Source organism: Lithobates pipiens, unplaced genomic scaffold, assembly GCF_037356315.1.
Source record: "Lithobates pipiens isolate NorthernLeopardFrog02 unplaced genomic scaffold, aLitPip1_a1.2 Scaffold_16, whole genome shotgun sequence".
Lineage (NCBI taxonomy): Eukaryota > Metazoa > Chordata > Amphibia > Anura > Ranidae > Lithobates > Lithobates pipiens.
Genome location: NW_027507748.1, coordinates 56327662 through 56347570, shown reverse-complemented (window position 1 = coordinate 56347570; position 19909 = coordinate 56327662).

The following is a 19909-nucleotide window of genomic DNA, read 5'->3' as shown; positions in this document are numbered from 1 at the left end:
ATACCGCAACGTAACCTTGCTAGGTAGAGGCAAGCAAAACAATAACTTGGATGGGTATGGAATAATGGAATGCCCAACTTGAAAAATGTCCATTATGAACAAGGGGAAATCTTCCTCTCTGTTCATTAAAAGTCCTCTTCTTCCTTCCTCTTGCACAAACTTGGTTTCCAGTGCACAGCACCTGCTGCTCACTCCTGTGGCAACTAGCAGGATGTTACTAGTTCAGGAAAGGCCCATTACAGGCAGCAACTCTCAGTCCCTTGACAAAGCCCTGTGGCCATTGATCCTAGCTCCACTTGCATGCAGAAAATGCTAGCCGGCCTGGCTGACCTTCCTCCCAGTCCTCCTGACTGACTTTTCGCCCCAGACCTGCCCGACCGACACACCTGGAGACCTCTCAGGGCAAGGTTAGATGAAGACTTGGCAATACAAGAGAGACCAGTCTCTCCACTTGTCTGTCCATGCTCCACACTGATCCACTCACTGTCTCTCCTCGCTCCTTCCTGCTGCCTCTCTGACATGAATCCTTCCACTGCCTCCTGTGTTAGTATCCTTCCAGGCTGGCTTTCCCGGCCCAAGGTGAAACTGCCCCCCCGTAAGGGGTCCCACCGACAGTCTCTCCTCAGTACTGCTTTCCTGTCTTACACCCAGTTTCATTGCTGGAATGGCCCATGTCTATTTCTGGGGTTGTTTCAGTCCCCTGCCAGCCAGATTGTCTGAGGCCCCATAAATATTCATGGTGGCTCCTCCTAACCCCTGCCCTCTAGTTCTATAAGGTTCTCCAACCTTGCAGCCACCAGGGGGAAGCCCCAGGGAGCTGCCAAGATGAGTCATCAAGCCCTGGCCTCTAGTCACCCTGATCCAATTGAGTAACTCTGGGTTATTTCTGGCCAGAAATATGTTTTACCTAGTCTCAATTCTAGTAGCACACACTAGAGGGTGCTATATATAATATATAATTCTTAATATTAATATAAAATGAATAGTAAAATATCCAACAGGGATTATGTGCCCATTTTGGGAACCTCTCATATTGGGCAGAACAGGTTTCCAGGCCCAGGAACTCCATGCAGAGATCTCACCAATAGTACCAGAGAGAGAAGAACCTGTCAGGTAGTTTAACTCTCCAACACCTACCAAACACTATAATGTCACTTTTATGTGGATTGAACCTTTCGCAAACAGAAATCTGATGAAGGGGCAAGTTACTGAACAGTTTACCATCCTTGACCCTTGCCCCTTCTTACTGAATAAGCCTGTATATGTTTCCCTGACTTGCACAATGTAGGTTGGCACTGGCAGCAGACAGGGTTAATCCACATTAGATCTATAGACATTTATGAAGCTGTGCCATGCATATATTCCCTGCAGAAACAAAACATTTCACAAAGGGAAGTTTATACTCTGCAGACGATCATAATGTACAAATGTGGACATGTGCCAGTTCTTCAAGGCTTCAAAATAAATGCTCTTCTAATCCTTAGAAATTCCTTTGGCACTAGTTCCTCCCGTGTCTTCTCCGTTGTTTGTTCCACCCCCGCACCAATAATCCTGTCTTGTCTGGTGTTCTGGTTCTGTATCAGGGCCAGTAACCTCGCTGCTCAGGTTTGTTGGTCCGGACTGGTGATGTCATTGGGAGACAATGCAGACTACAGGAATTGTCCAGTCCATAATATAAAATAGAGATGTGTATTTGACTCCTGCTTTGTCTTTGAACCCAGCAGACAACGCCTAAGATTACATTAAGCTACACCCCTTATGTTCCCAGATTAGAAGCGATAAAATATGCATTAGTGTGTCTGCCAATTTATGGCCTGAACCAATGCTACCGAACATGACCTATAAACCTTAATACAAGTCCAGGCAAAATGTATGAAAACATTATTTTCCTTAAAGCCATCCTGATGCTGATATCAAGGTGAAATAAAGCAAATCTCTAAGGTCTAAATCACACCTATGCATTTTTAGTGATTTTTGTATTTCGCAGATTTGCACTACAGAACGTGACTGTAGTGCAAATCTGCATAATGCAAAAAGCACTATAAAAGCGTGGGTGTGAATCAGGCCTAAAAAGAAATATGTCCGCAAAGCCAAATGACACTTTATTGAAGAGGAACTGCCCCATGGGCATCCGCATTAGAGGACAAGGGGGGGACAAGCGCCTCTCCTTCACTGATGGGCACTGATGAGGCTGCACTGATGAGGAGGCACTAATATGTAGCACTGATGGGCACTGATAGGCGGCACTGATAGGCAGCATTTATGGGCAATGATAAGGGGCACTGATGGGCGGCACTGACGGACACAGATGGGTACCACTGACGAGCGGGCACTGAAAGACAGCACTGATTGGTTTCACTGATGGGCATTGATTGGTGTTACCGATGGGCACTGATTGGTGTCACTTCTGGGCACTGGTGGGGCTGTACTGATCGTCAGGGCACTGATAATCAGTGCCCTGATTATCTGTACATTCTCCCCTGCGAGGAGATCCCGCTGATCGGCTCTCCTTGCCTCACACTCTGTCACTGTGAGGCGAGGAGAGCTGATAAACGGCACTTCCGTATTTACATGTGACCGGATGTGATCGAACACAACCAAACACATGGATAAAGAGCTGTGTCATTGGCTTTTTACCAAGATCAGGGTCGCGCCATGTCCTTAGGGATTGCCACACTGTGTTCAAGGAACGAGAAGGGATTCCGGCCGCTGTCATACGGCAAGGGGGGGGGGGGGCGGATGGGGGTAGTTAAAAAGAGACACAATTGGAGGATGAGAGGGATTCTCATCAAGGAACTGGGACCAAGTAAGTGGATTCAAACATGCAGTCAGGGACTGGGGCCAACAGTAAGTGACAAGTAGGCAACATTTGAGAATGTTATGTGTAATGTTTTCAGCTCCCAAACAATCAGCTGTATATATATATATATATATATATATATTGTTTTATATTGTAGGCCTGTATGTCTTAGGAATAACTCACTTAAAACTGTTCAAACAAGAGTCTAGTAGACATCCTGGGTATGATAAAGTTTGAAACACGAATAAATTATAATATAATAAATAACTATAACAAATAATATAATAATAATACATTTTATTCAATAATGTAAAAAAATCCAAAACACTGAAATTTGTCCAAACAAGGGTGCAATATTACTAGTCAATGTAATGCTGCGTACACACGAGCGGAATTTCCGACAGAAAAAGTCAGACGGGAGCTTTTCATCGTATATTCTGATCGTGTGTATGCCCCATCTGACTTTTTACGTTGAAAATTCTGATGGACCTAGAAAGAGAACATGTTCTAAATTTTTCCGATGGAACCAATTCTTGGCTATTAAACTTCCCTACTGGCTATTGAAGCCCTACTGCTATTGAACTTCCTTTTTCTAGTTCCGTCGTACGTGTTGTACGTCACCGTTTTCTTGACGGTCGGACTTTGGTGTGACCGCGTGTATGCAAGACAGCTTGAGTGGAATTCTGTCGGAATTCCGTCAGAGAAACCTTCAGAGTTTATTCCGACAGGAAAAAACACTCTTGTGTACACGGCATAATACTAGACACTGTGTAGCGCTTCGATAATAATAAATGTAAACAACATAAATTATAAAAATAAATATAACAAAAATCACATAGATGTAAGTGCCTGAAAATGAAAGTCCAACATTAGGCGTTCAATCCACTATGTTGATGGCATAAGAGTGACCAAACTGTCACAGAGAAGAGAAATGATGTACTAGACGAATGTATTCATGCTGGTATACTTGATTGTAAAACATCAGAGAAAAGTAGATAAATACTTCTTACCGGAACAGTTGGACTCACACAGTCATATGACGGTTGAGTCTAGAAGGCTTAAGGTCACAATCTGGGACCAAAGAGTGTAAGGAGAGAGGTCAGTTGAGCTGATGGAGGAGCTCCGGGCGGTTGTAGGCTCAATGATGGATCCCTCCAGATGGAACTTCAAGGTGTTCAAGCTCAAACGCAGCCCGCTGTACCAGTACTCCAACCTCCCCCAAATGAGAAGGGGGGGTGTTTGTGAGTTTTTAAACCAAAGCAATGAAAGAAAAGAAAAAGAGGCTCCACATGGTGCGGGTCAAACGATAAAAAGACGTTGATTTATTGAAGTCAAAAGGTAATAAATGACTTGGTGATCACATAAAAAAGCAAAAATAAAATTAGAAGCAATGTGAGGTGCCAACAGCTCGCCCGACGCGTTTCGACATATGTGTCTTCAACTGGACTGCCCCAGTTGAAGACACATATGTCGAAACGCGTCGGGCATTGCGTCGGGCATTGCTTCTAATTTTATTTTTGCTTTTTTATGTGATCACCAAGTCATTTATTACCTTTTGACTTCAATAAATCAACGTCTTTTTATCGTTTGACCCGCACCATGTGGAGCCTCTTTTTCTTTTCTTTCATTGCTTTGGTTTAAAACCTCACAAACACCCCCCCTTCTCATTTGGGGGAGGTTGGAGTACTGGTACAGCGGGCTGCGTTTGAGCTTGAACACCTTGAAGTTCCATCTGGAGGGATCCATCATTGAGCCTACAACCGCCCGGAGCTCCTCCATCAGCTCAACTGACCTCTCTCCTTACACTCTTTGGTCCCAGATTGTGACCTTAAGCCTTCTAGACTCAACCGTCATATGACTGTGTGAGTCCAACTGTTCCGGTAAGAAGTATTTATCTACTTTTCTCTGATGTTTTACAATCAAGTATACCAGCATGAATACATTCGTCTAGTACATCATTTCTCTTCTCTGTGACAGTTTGGTCACTCTTATGCCATCAACATAGTGGATTGAACGCCTAATGTTGGACTTTCATTTTCAGGCACTTACATCTATGTGATTTTTGTTATATTTATTTTTATAATTTATGTTGTTTACATTTATTATTATCGAAGCGCTACACTGTTTTTATTATCTTATCTGTTGAACTTCGTTTGTTTTTGGTGTTGGCTGCTGTTGTGGCCGTTGTGGCCATCTTTTTACAAACTATAGCGCAGTGCTTTCCTTTTTTTGTGTTTTTTTTGTAATACTAGACACTGCATATTGGTTTAGTAAACATCCTAGGTATGAAAAAATTAGAAAATTAGGACTGTACAAATACGAAGTCACAATCGGAATAATGGGACCTGGTTTCCTTTCGGATTTTCTTTCCACTGTCATCTCGCTTCGAGCATCAAACCATGCGCATCCTTGTAGGTGCTGACTTTTTCTTGGTTGGTGGGATGTAGTCCATGAAGTGACGACCATTCAGGCATTCTGGGTTGACCATGCCAACAGCACGACGTTCAGCTCTATTCACAGCCATTGATTGTGTTTGGTGGTTCATAAAGACCTCTCGGAAACTTTCCAAATGAAATCAGAATGAATCACAGGCTTGTCACTCTTTTTTTTGAGCAGAATGTAGGCATTCCATAAGCATTGCTCAAGATGGTGCCTGAAGATCTTCTTGTAGTACTTCTTTTGCTGTTTCCTCATTGCTGGGTAGAATGTCATTGCTTGGTTGGCTCTGTCAACATCTCCCATGGTGTTATTGTAGTCTATCCCTACTTCACAATTTTTTTCCCACCTTTCGTGCGTACCATAACAGTGGAGGTATTATGAACTGTACTCCTTAAGCACACATCTTTCTTGTCATGCCATCACAGTGCCATTTTGCCTTACTGCCAGGTAGCCATTTCTCCAGTCTTCTGCTTTCTTTTGCCAAACATTGGCTGCATGTCGTGCTGTTAGCCCTAACGGTTCTGTGTTGTTGTTTGCAGAAGAAACTCATAAAGTTCAGGAGATGTGTAAAAGTTGACGGTTGTTACACAATAACCCTGATTTAGCAATGGCACAGTGGGGGTTATTTACGAAAGGCAAATCCACTTTGCACTGCACTTGCACTTGGAAGTGCAGTCACTCTAAATCTAAGGGGTAGATCTGAAATGAGTGGAAGCTCTGCGGATTTTATCATCCAATCATGTACAAGCTAAAATTCCATTTTTTATTTTCCTTGCATGTCCCCCTTGGATCTACAGCGACTTTACTTCCAAGTGCACTTGCAGTGCACAGTGGCTTTACCTTTAGTAAATAACCCACAGTGAGTGAAAGAACGGAAAGTGTTGCCATTCCATATTTGCATTATTTTGGATTTAATTTAGTTCATTTCCCAGTGTATAGGACTAAATTCCAAATGTAGCCAGTTGAATATTCACATAGCATTAAGGATTTTACGCCAAATCAGGCTCTCTTTGATGCAATGCAATGTACCCAACTGAGCCTTCCCTTGTAGACCATTAGACTTTCATCTATGCTGATATCTCTTTCTGGCACATAGCTCCGTTGGAAATTCTTTAGAATCATTTGATATACTTCCCAAATTTTCTTAAGTTTTGGTACAGGATAAGTAGTTTCATGAAATTCTTCGTTGTTTTCGAAGTGTAAATATCTGTACTCTGACATGACCGTGCCAAAGAATGGAGTGACAAGTAATTTGTTAGTTGTCCAATACCACTTCTTCTCCACCACTCCCTGAAGTATTATTAGGCCCAGAAAGTTCCAAATGTCATCTTTGGTCATTGGTTCCCACTTTCAGCTTCTTGGAAACTTCTTATGCGTAGTAGCTAATTGTTTCTCTCAGTACCGGTTTGTCTCAGTAACAATTTTATGCCAAGCGGTTGTCATCTTCAACGTCTACTTTCATACCAGGTGCTTCAGTAAATGAAAATCTTGGAGGCGCTGCCTGATCCGTATCACAGTCAATAGAGCACCAAGTTTGCACATCACTGAGCTCAGTCGCAAAATCGTTGCTGTCGTCACTTTCCGTGTCTGATGACGAATTTCCCCATGAATCACTATCGCTCAATTCTGCAAGTGATTGTAATTCACTATCGCTGGTTTAAAGCTGGTCATAAACCGCTTGTGACGTAGGCTTTTTGGATGCCATGGATGCTCTCAAGTTTCCAGGGAGAAAGAATGGCAGAAAGAATGGTAAAAGTGCAGGCAGGACACTGGACAAAACACTTGGGACAAACTAATGTCAAATGATTTGATACAATAATGTAATCCTATAAGATTACAATGTATTGTGTGTGTGTTATGATTTGTACTTTTTGAAATTGCCATCGGCTCCGCCCCCCATGCGTTGCGACACTCGCAGGGAACAAAACCCAGAACACACAGAGCATCGGGCGGAGAATGCGGCTGGGGACACAGCGGGAGTACAACGCGGGATTCTAGGGACGAGGTAAGTACCTGTACCTGGATACTGCGATGCAAACCTGAGTGTGGCTCTGGGTTACCACTATTGGTTCTGAAAATTAACCCCGAGCCACACTCTGGAATACCGGCAGGGAGGTTAAGAGAAAGTAAAAGAAAATCCCCAATTTTGGGTTTTTCCCAGAACAGTAACAGAGGAGAAAACTTCCAATGGGGACACTATTTCTGGAGACCTGGGGGGATTCCCTTAATTTGCAGGAATTTCCTCTCACTTCCTGTTTTAGCAATGAGACCGGAAGTGAAGGTAAATCTCCAGAATGGGGCACAGATGGCAAAAAAAAATCTGACAGAGGTTATAACCCTCCCTAGCCAAAAAAAAAAAAAAAAAACTTGCCTGTAGTTGTACTTTAAGCATTGACTGCACATCATTGCCCTGGACTGGTTTCCCGATAGTGAGAACAGTTAACTGTACCTGGCTACTTGTAGTCTCTCTTCAAGGGTGACAATGAGGGAGCACAATTGGGAGACAGAAATAAAGTGTTGTCACCCTATAACAGGAAAAGTCTGAACTAGGACCTTCATGGCAGAATCACAAAGTATTATTTTAATAAAAGCTGCAGATATAGAAATACTGAAATGATTTTTGAATCACGATCAACATGGAGATTTTAGTGATTTAGTCATTTTAGATCTATTTTAACAACCATTTCACGCAACAGAGCTTTTTCCAAAAGACTTCACACAGGATTATAGGATTCCAGTAGACAAATCAATATTGAATTGTCAAATCAATTTGAAAACCGGGCAACATGGCTTATGGTGCATTTTTGTTTTTTTTGGATTCTTTGAATATGCATGAATGGATTTTTTCAGTCAACTAGAAATGGCACAATTCACTAAGGCTGTGCATTCTGCAAGCCTAGTTCAATAAAAACCAGGTGAATGGGCGCACGGGGGTTATTTACGAAAGGTAAATACACTTTGCACTACAAGTGCAAACTACAAATGTAAAGTGCACTTGAAATTGCACTTGTAGTCTGCATTTGTAGTGCAAAGTGGATTTTCCTTTTGTAAATAACCCCCACAGAGCCATGAATCGAGTGCATGCTTGCTTTAGTGCCCCCACAGGAAGCTGCTTTCTGTGGTGTCACCCCAGCGGGGGGGGGGGGGGGGCAGGAGCTCTGGTGAGTGAGTAACATTAAAATGTTTTTCATTTTAATGTAAAAAAAAAACAAGGGTTTAGTAACACTTTAAAATGGAGGTCCACCAAAAAAAAAATGCATTAATAAAATTAAATTTTTATTTATTTTTTCACTTACCTGAAATGTTGTTGCTAGGTAGTCTTCCTAATCTGCCTCTTCCTATTTCGCGGCGCTTTCTCCTCATGTGTGTGTCCCAGAAAACAATGGGGCCGTTCACAAATCGACGCGCGACTCGCGCATGCGCAGTAGCAAACGGGCAGTGAAGCCGCAAGGCTCCACTGCCTGTTTCCCTTCGTTAGGATTGAGGCGCCGGCAGCCAATCCGATGGACAGATCGGCCTCGGGGCGCCCGACATCGTGGGATCGTTGGACAGGTAAGTGTCCTTATTAAAAGTCAGCAGCTACAGTGTTTGTAGCTGCTGACTTTGAAAAACAAAACTGTATTGGTCGGAACGCCCCTTTAAGTGCACAGCCTATTTGCCTTTAGTAAATTAACCCCATAGACACCCATATCATGTTAAATAGATGTAGCCATTGGTGATGCATATCTTGGGGCGAATGGAGAGAAAAAAATGAGTAGGGTAATAATAATTGTTAGGTCCTTACAGAGGCGGACTGACCATTGGGCCACTCGGGCAGTGCCCGAGGGCCCCGTGCCACTAGGGGGCCCCATCAGGGTTGCCAGCCTCAGTAAAACCAGGGACAGCATGTAAAAATCTGTGTTTTTTTTTTTTTACATCTGTCTCTGAAATGTCCCTTACCGACATCCTTTTGGTCTAAAAATCCCAAGATTATAGCTGCCCCACCTCTCCAGTACCTTCTCAGCCAATAGAAACATGTCTGTGTATACTGTGTGATTGTATACTGTGTGTGTGTGTTTGTGTATACTGTGTGGCCCCATAATGTCTGATTGTCTGGGGGCCCCATAATCTCCTATTGCCCGGGGGGCCCCATGAGTTGTCAGACCGCCCCTGGGTCCTTATTACTCCTGATCACACCACTCACATATATGTAAAGTACATGTAAATCCTAACTTGATAACATTTAGTTTGCTAAGGCACTGTGTATCATAAAAGCCATGTTTTTCATGAAAATACTGTGCTCACTTTTTTTTGTTGTATCTCAGTGCTGCTGATCCCCTCCACCCTTTTTCAGCCTCTTCCTGTCTATATGCACTCACTGCAGTATCTACTGCATATCTCTGTTCTGCACTGCATTCCTTATAATACAAATCGTGGACAATGTTTGCGCAATATGCATCGACACAACCTCTTGCAGTTTCCATTAGGGGAGCATGTGCCAGGGTGACAACCCAGAACAACTGAGAGATAGTAGGGGAGGGGGAACAGATACCTGTCTAATACAAGTATTTTGCTCCCACTTCTGGGAGTAGATACCCGAGGCACCCGTGGGTATCTACGCCACTTCCGGCGCCTTCTCCGTGTTAGGTGCAGTTGTATCTATTAGGCTGTCATTAGATTAGGATGATTAAACAGAACCTGTGCCCTCTTATATCAGGTGTCCCCATCAGCATACCCATACCGCCTAACATTTTGAGATGGGAATAAGGGATACCTACTAACAAACGTATGTATGCATAGGACACGCCCCCTGCCACACCCTCTTAAAGGATAATTATCCTCCCTAGCGGTGATCCCGAGTCATGCTCGGGCTGGGATTTCAGTACCATAATCGGTAACCCCGAGCCAGACTCGGGATCACATCGCTGGATACAGGGAGGACACAAGTTGCTTACCCTGTCCCCTAGATCCAGCGATGTCCTCCGCGCTGTGTGATCGAGCTGTCCTCCGCTCGATTCACACAGTGCCCGAATGCCGCCGAGCTCCATTCCCTGCGACGTTACGGCGCACGGGAGCGGAGATCAGCGCCAAATTCAAAAAAGTCAAAACACACACAGTACTGTAATCTTACAGATTACAGTACTGTATAAAAAAAATTACTGTTTTTTCTGCCTGGAATTTGGAGACTGTCCATAGCAACCAAAAAGTGTCCCTTTATGTCAAAAGTGATTTTAGACCAACTAGAAAACAGCGATAATAAATTATAATCACTTGCAGAATTGAGAGATAGCGATTTGTGGGGAAATTCGTCATCAAACACTAAATCTAATGACAGCAAAATTCAGCAAATGAGCAAATTTTTGTGTTTTTGGATTTGATTACATTATTGAATAATTTTTATTATTATTTATTATATTATAAACTTTATCATACCCGGGATGTCTGCTAGACTCTGGTTTGAACAGATTTAAGAGAGTTATTCCTGAGAATTACAGGACTACAATATAAAACTCTAAATTTCCATGCAAAATAATTGTACCGCTTTCAGCACCTAAAACCAGAACTAATCATACCGCCAGGGAGATTAACAAAAAAAAAGGTTAATTAAGTCTGCAAGGACTTTTTCTTTACCACTTCTATTCCTTTATATTGGCTTTAAAATTTACAAATTCAGCAATTTAGAATTTGGATGAAAGGTTTAGCACTGGGAAACACTTTTGGAAAGATAAAAAGTGCATTTTCTATACAACTACAGGCTTCATTACATATGTTATTGTAATAACTGTACCTCAATTTTCCTTTTATATTTATTTTTAATAAAATAAGAAAAATATTAGTACTTCCTTAGGTCTTTCTATTTGGGTGCCTACAAAGTCCACTTCTCGTAATATTTCAGTTTTCAATTAAGTTTTTTTTCGGGACGCTGGCACCCTAATACTAGTACTTTCATAGTGTCACCCTATGCTAAAGTACTTCTCTGAGAATTAAACTATATTTAGGGTTTGGGAAAAGACTATTTAAAATATCTGTAGTAGAGAAGGAAGAATCTGAAATAATGCTTGATAAAATTCCTGTAATATAGGTAGCTTTTTTTTTTTTTTTAACAAAACTTCACTTTAAATAAACCATCACTGTACAATATGTCAGCACGCACAAACTACGTTTTACTCAGTGTCATGCTGAATCCATTTATCATCCTAGGTAGAGTAAGTGTTTTCTCCATCAGCTTTTTGAAAATTTTATCACAGGTAATGCAGAGAATAACAGTAGTGGTAACCGCGTCTCAATCTGTCATAGTTAAGTCATGTAGAAGGTTTTATTAAATAGGGTGATGCATGCTAAAAGTCAATCATGGCTGGAATGCCCTGAGGTGTACATGAACTGCAGAGGTGTCTGTGAAAGAAGGAGCTTCATTTATTATCATGTGATCACTCACCTGAGCGGAGATGTGCAGAGAGAGATAAGAGAGAAGGAGACATAGACACACATAGAGAGACTGCTGGGAGCTTCATCACATCATCTGTAGAAAGATGACAGCACGCCAGAAGAAGCTCACTCTGGTGATAGCCAAAGGAATATGGAGACACCTCCAAATGATTGAATGCAGGTGTTCCTAGTGAAGGGTACTGTAATTAATGCTATAGCAGACAAAGATATTTTAGACAATTGTGTGCTTCCAGTCTTGTGGTAACAGTTTGAGGAAGGTTCCATTTTTGTTCCAGCCCCTGTGCGCAAAGCCAGCTCCATAAAGACATGGGTTGATGAGTTTGGTGTTGAGGAACTTGAGTGGACTGCACAGAGCCCTGACCCCAACAATAACAACACCTTTGGGATGAGCTCACAAATGTCAAACAAAACCAAAGAAAATTCCCAGCTCAACTGACCGACCCGCCTGCAACAGACTGAATTATCCTGTCTAACAGTATGTGTTAAAAACAGGGGTTTGCATATACACACACACGCTACAGAACCACTTCATGGCACCGCAGTATTATCTACAGTCCTAACTCTATACATTTTTTTGAGAGCCTCATTAAGTTATAATAATGGATAGATAGGGGGCAGGTAAGCCTGGAGGAAGCCCACCCCTCCTTAAAGGCAGGGGCGCACTGGACACCCAGCATAGGGCACAATGGTAACAAAAAGGTGTCCAGTGTGTTCCCTCGCCAGTATTTCAACAGTACAAACAAATGGCCACTGCCCCACCTATAACTGGCCTTTGAAGCAAGGAACAAATGGAAGGCCGATACATGTCAAATGAAACCAGAGAAAATTCCCAGCTCAACTCACCAACCAGACTGCAACAAACCAAATTATCCCAATAGTTTCCATTAAAATTTATAGAGTTAGGACTGCAGATAATACTGGGGTGCCGCAAAGTGGCTCTGCAGCTTACATGTGTATTTGGAAATGTGTGCAAACTATGGATGAGCTTTGAGTTCAGGTCTTAAGTTTGACTCAAACAACGGGTGTTTGCCCGTTTACTGAATAGCAAATTTTATGAGGCGTTCGCAGCAAATTTGAGCACCCCATAATGCACTGCAAGACCGCAGTGCATTGCTGTATGATGATTGGTCGAAAGCATTCACCTGACCTGCATGCTTGGGCTTATCACAACACACCCCATCATATCCGGAAGGCCTCCAAGGAGAGGCAGATGCTCACAGGCCACTAAAAGAAGGCAAGCAGCCTCTGAAATAATATTTAACAGCAGGGACCATTCCTGCACCCAACAAGAGCAATTGTGAGGGGTTACTGTGCTCTGGCACCACCAATACCTAAGGGCTCCTTCACACAGACGTGTCCCTATACGGAGCCCGCTCTGCTCAGTGGGGGATTGCTCTGTCGATCCCCTTTGAGCAGGAAGATGACAGGTCGTTCTCTGCACACTGTGCAGGAACCGACCTGTCAGAGCGCTGCTCTCCCCTATGGGGGATCAGATGAAGATGGACCGTAGAGTCCTTCGGCACCTGATTAGATCCTCAGATGGATAGGAAAAATAGGTTTTTCCTCCGTCACACTTTTTCGGATCGGGTTGTATGTCAGCGCTGACATTCATCCCTCCATAGACCTCTATGGAGTGTCCGTTCAGGTCCGTCTAAAAAACTGACAGGCGGACCTGAACGGATCGTCCGTGTGAAAGGGGCCTAAGGCCCAGTAGTTCAGCAGAGTATATAGTGCAGTCAAATAGTATATATACTGCAGTTCAGAGTATATAGTGCAGTCCGTATAGTATATATACTGCAGTTCAGAGTATATAGTGCACTCAGTGTAGTATATATAATACAGTGCAGGGTATATAGTGCAGTGTACAATATATAATATAGTGTATTGAAGTGGCTAAGGGGAGCCCTATGACAGAATTAAGAAAAAACGACATGGGTTCCCCCACTTCCATACCAGGCCCTTTGGTGTGTAGTTAACCTTAATATCCATACCAGACCAAAAAGTCCTGGAATGGGCTGGGGGGGAAACCCATGCTGTTTTTTTAAATAATTTTTTATGTATATTGCCGGGATCTGGCAATATATTACAGCCATGAGCAATTTTAAATTACATTTTTTCCTTTAGAAACGTAATTTTGCTGCAGTACTTTTCTAAACATGGGGAAAATGTGCTACTTTACAGGCAGGCTAAGGGGACCCCTCAGGCATGATATTTGAAGGAATATTTCATTTTTATTGTTTCATTTTAAGCATTTCTAAAATCACTGCTCCTGAAAAACGTCAGTTTTAAAAACTTTTTTTGCATTGATATATGTCCCCTGGGGCAGGACCCGGGTCCCCAAATACCTTTTATGGCAATAACATGCATATAAGTCTTTAAAATTAGCACTTTTGATTTTTCACATTCATGTCCCATAGACTTTAATGGTATTCGCATGTTTGCACAAATTTTTTGTCTTTTTGCAAGTTCTGGTGCGAACCGAACCGGAAGGGGGGTGTTCGGCTCATTCCTAGTGCAAACTAAACCCTGTTTTTAATGCAAACTGTTAGACAGAATAATTTGGTTTCTTGCAGGCTGGTTGGTTAGTTGAGCTGGAAATTTTCTTTGGTTTTGTTTTGCATGTGTAGCGCTGACATCCTTGCCTATTGATGTGGTTATGTATGCTTAATGTGAGGTTTATGGACATTACTGTGGTTTCGTACCAGAGCCATCTAGTGACCAAATATCACCAATGCACCTGTTTATTATCACTTCAGAACAACCTTAAGACTTGTACAGGAAGTGACTGTTTGGATTCTGAAGGTTGACCTTGTTACCCAGGAGTCCATGTGATCTACCCATGAACACTCTTTTACGCAGTGCATGCTGGGTAGGGGATAAAAGGGACCCGAGCAGCCATTTTAGGCCTCTTGGGACCACACCGCCTGCCTGTGCGGATCTGTGGAGAGGTTTCTTGGAGACAGCGGCCGACAGCCATCATAGAGCGCCAGCCTGTTTGTTTGTTAGGTGACCTGACAGAGCCTGAAAGACGGTAGCTGGATTGAGAAGGTCCAAAGGTCCAGAAGGACACTCAGCAGAGAATTGGAGAACTGGATTGATTCAGCGGAGAGATACAGAGCGTCTGGCCCAGCTGGCGGAAAGGCAAGCTACAGTCACCAGACCAAAGTGATCACGCGGAACTCTGATCCAGTTGGTGTGCAGGTTGCGGCCCACTGTTTATTAACTATTGCATGCAGTTAGACTCACATACAGGCCTCACTGGAACCTGTAGTTCCACGGAGGCACAGCAGAGCAACTGACACTGAGCAGGCTTGAGGCCTATCTACCTTAGCGCCACAAGTGTTTGTAAATAAGTTACTGGAGTTACACCAGGAGCATTTCAGCTTAATCCTCGATGAACTTTGGAATACAAATACAAAGGAGTGACTTTAACTAGCGAAGAAAAGAAGACCCCGGATAAAAGTACTTTAAGTGAGGCTTCACATATAGCATTTAAAGCAGGGGGAGCTCCCAGGTTATACATATATATACATTTTGTATTGTGTTATATTGAAATATATTGTGCTGTCGTCCTACGTTGGGATGACAGCACAATTCTTGTAATCACCTGTGTAAATATTTTGCAGTAAAGATATTTCTGGTTAAGTATCCAGTTGTGTGGCGTACTGTTTCTTCCCACCAAGTGAAGCCAGTGGATCCTGAGGGTATAATACAGGTACTTTGCATTGTTTTATATTGTACTGTATTACATTGCACCACAGCTGTGCCAAGGGGATTTAGTAAAGTTAGTGGGGTTTCTTGGTAGAGTGCAGGCCCAATCTGACCAGCAGCTCCTTCGGGGGTAAGTGCTACAAATGCATTGCACTTCCGTGTGCCGAGTATTTCCGAGGCTCTCCGTTACCCCCACCTCCGGCCACATGGGGTATTGCATGCAATAGATTTCAATGCGCAACAAATTATCTTAGTTTCCATTGACTTCTATGGAGAAACTCGCTTTGATATGATGGACTACAAGCATTCCCCTGAAATGGATTACACTCGTCATCCAAGGTTCAACTGTATTCAAATAGGCCGCTACCTCTGTGGTTTACGTCAGCATCCGGAAGCTTCATCAGGGGCTCAGCTCCATAACAATGCCTACGGTTTTGGAATGGGATGCCTAACAAGTTTATATAGGTGTGATGGTCCCCTGTCCACAAACTTTTTGCCATATAGTGCAGAGACTTTTTGGAGAAAAACAAACAAGGGTGCCACTCTGGGTGCAGCATTAAAAACATAAGGACTTTATTAAACAAAGCACAATTGGCAACTCACATTTACAAAGGAAGAGAGCTATTTATGCATCATACAGATCAATGTAGCCCAGAACATCCAGGGGTACTTTGACGCAGTGGTGTGACCAAATCCCCATATTTACTTATTAAAGAGGAAGTAAAGGCAAAAAATGTTTTTTAAAAAAAGCACACCCTGTAAGGCAAAGGCATAATGAGCTAGTATGCATAGCATACTAGCTCATTATGAATAACTTACCTGAGAACGAAGCCCCCGAAGCGGTCCTCCGTCTTCCTCTTCGCCGCTGCCATGTATCCCGGAGCGACTTCCGGGTCTCGCTGCTCCAGCGCTGTGATTCGCTGGAGCCGCAATGACATCACTCCCGTGCATGCGCACGGGAGCCGACACTCGTGGCATATCGCAGCGATCTGCGGCCTGCCCAGTGTGCCTGCGCGCCGCTGTCTTCTTGGACCTACAGGTAAGCCTTAATCTAGGCTTACCTGTAGGTCAAAGTTGGTTGTAAGGGTTTACAACCACTTTAAGATTAGGTGTTTTTAAGTAGCCTTGCATGATTTGAAAGCAACCTTTTTTTGTGTATGCGTGTGCTTTTCTCTGTAGTTCAATCAGAATATCCAGGGGGAACCGCAGCTCCAACCAAGAGCAAAACAGTTGGGATCGGCTGAGATTCTGGAAGCTGATAAGCCTTCCTGGGGCTGAGCCTCACCGGGAAGACATGACATCAGTGCCTCGAGCAGGAGGGGGCGTGGGGGGGGGGCGTGGCTTACACATTTCGGACGCTTTGTTTAATCCTAATGCTTTTAATGCTACACCCAGATTGGCACCCTTGTTTGTTTTTCTCCCTGCTGCAGAGATTCAATCATGTCTCTAAGAAGCTGCCCCCCATTGCTGCCATGCATTAGATGAACCCTTGTTGTTGGACTATGTGCTTTTTTTCTTGTGGACTCTAGAGGTATACCCCATCCTATGCAACATCAGTTTGTACATGTGTGTTTAGACTATTTAGAGACACGCCTTTCACTAATTCTACAGCTGCACATACACACAAAGAACATGGAGAATCCCATAGATAGAAAAATGTATCATTGAATAGAGTGGTATAGATTTTCCCTTGCTATTTCTGTGCAATATGAATTCTTACCAAACAACCAAATTGCAGCAGTGGAAACAGAACCCCAAATATGGCCTATCGGAGCTGTGCTAGTGGGGGTGATCTCTGTTAAAACCCAACTCTAGCCAAAATTGTTATTTTGTTTGGGTAGCATGGGTAGGGCTTAAGCCCCGTACACACGAGATAACTTATGTCCGACAGACTTCCGAAGGAGTTCTGCCGGAGTTCTGCCGGAGTTCCGACAGAGTTCTGACGGACTTTTCGACTGAGCGGACTTGGCCACACACAATCACACTAAACTCCGACGGATTCGAACGTGATGACGTACGACTGGAGTCGAATAAGGAAGTTCATAGCCAGTAGCCAATAGCTGCCCTAGCGTCGGTTTTAGTCCATCGGAATAGCATACACACGAGCGAATTTTTCGGAGGGACCGGGTCCGGCGGAGTTCCGTCGGAAAAATTTGAAGCATGTTCCATATTCTAAAGTCCGTCAGACTTTTGCGAATCCGTTGCAGCCCACACACGATCGAATAGTCTGACGGAATCATTCCGTCGGACTTTGGATGTTCAAAAGTCCGCTCGTGTGTACGCGGCATTAGAACCTCTGCTGGAAAAAAAAACACCCTTTCTATTTGTCTTGACACCATTGTCACTGGGACGGAAAGCAATATGAAATTAACAATTTTGAGTTCTCTCTGGAATCAGGAACTGTTGTGATTTTATTGCTAATATAACAAGTGAATTAAAAAAGCCTATAGATTGAACCTATCAAATAGCTATCTCAATATAAAACATATTTTATCAATACACCCAAAAAGGGATGCAAAAAACAGAAAGGTATGGTTAAGACCCATGTCGGGTTTTTGTGGCCTGCATTTTACATTTTGCAACAGAGCCATAAGGTTTTCAGTGGAACAGCATTAAAAAAAATAAAAATAAAAAATTTGATAGAAAAAGAAGTTACTACTTTCTCTATCAGATTTTAATTTTTGTGTTCCTGATTCGCCTTACTTCTTGTCCATGTTAAAGGCTTCACCAGGACAGAATATGAAGGCCGTGGCTCAGTATGGAGGAGGTAGAGGAATCTTTGCATAGTATCCTGTAAGGTCCCTGGTGTTTTTTTTTGGACCATGAGTTTTGTTAAAAACTACCTCTTGTTCCTTTTCCTAATTCTGGGAAAGAAAAACAACAAAAAAATGTTTGGACATTTTTTTTTTGTATTTGTTACCTTCCAATTAGCGTTCATTGTTGTTCACTGTTTTTACAGATGGGCCAATAGAGGGGCATCACTGTGCCTCTTTCTGTGATTTCACCAATTATCCATATCTGTCTTCCCTGTTCTGGAGCCTTATATGTATTGGATTATGTAAAATAAATTAATACTGTTGCGCACAACCTAGCCAGAAGGACTAAATAAAAATTCTAGAAAGCTGCTCACATAACAAAGTGTTCTCTACACTCAAACATAAAAAAAAGGGGGGGGGGGGTGTGTTTTATGTGGCGCTATCTATAATAAAGCTAACTGTGTCTACTTACAAACCATAAATAATAATAATAACACAATATATAATAATACAGTACAAACAAATGTGCAAATAGTGCCAGATAATAAAGTGCATAAAAGTATCCGTATTAAAGTGCAAGGAAATGTATATCAATATACTAAAAATGATCCACTCAAATGATGTGCAATCCGTCCAAACGGCTAATATTAAGCCGTGCAATGTGAGTAGATAAAGTGCAATCTACATCCTTCTTCCAGGCTTCAGTGCTCAACATGCACCCCTTATTTCCCCCAGCCTGTCACCTCGGATAAAGGTCCCTATGGGCCGGATGCCGCTTAGGGGGTGGTTGGTAGAACAGTCTTCCACCTCTTAACAGTATAACACCCGGAGGGTCCCGGAGGTTTATTTGAGGTGAGAGGCTGGGGGAAATAAGGGGTGCATGTTGAGCACTGAAGCCTGGAAGAAGGATGTAGATTGCACTTTATCTACTCACATTGCACGGTTTAATATTAGCCGTTTGGACGGATTGCACATCATTTGAGTGGACTTTGTTTTACACTTTTCACTGGATATATACAATTTTCATTGTTCCAATTTGTTTTCTTTGAACATTTGTTTTCATTTTTGGTATGCTCATTTCTGCTTTGTACACTAGTTTGCACTATTTGCATGGATTGATTTTTTTATGTCATTTAGTATATTGATATACATTTCCTTGCACTTTAATACGGATACTTTTATGCACTTTATTATCCGGCACTATTTGCACATTTGTTTGTACTGTATTATTATATATTGCGTTATTATTATTATTTATGGTTTGTAAGTAGACACAGTTAGCTTTATTATAGAGATAGCGCCACATAAAACACCCCCCCCCCCTTTTTTTATATGTATTGGATTGTAAAGCCAAATACTTATCGACACTCAGTGACCATACATGCAGTGCCTGATAAAAGTTCTCCTGAAGAAGCCATTGTTTGGCGAAACATGTAGCGATTATAATTAAAAAATGAGAAAAAAAATTTACGGCACTCAAATTGTGTTATCTAATGGTGTGCTGCAATCAAATAAGCCCCTCCTTTAGAGTAAAAAATCTAACAAATTGTGGATTGCGCAAACTACCCAAATAAATATAAATAATAAATATATAAAATATATGAATATCTACTAGTACCGACTATGCTCAGTACTCCAATTAATTATACATAAATCACGTGAAAATCCACAATTTGTTAGAGAGATTATAATTAGTTGCATCTGTTGCATGTATTGTATGGTTATTTTTGACAACAATATGTTGATATTTAGATTTTTCTAAATAAAATGTTGATAT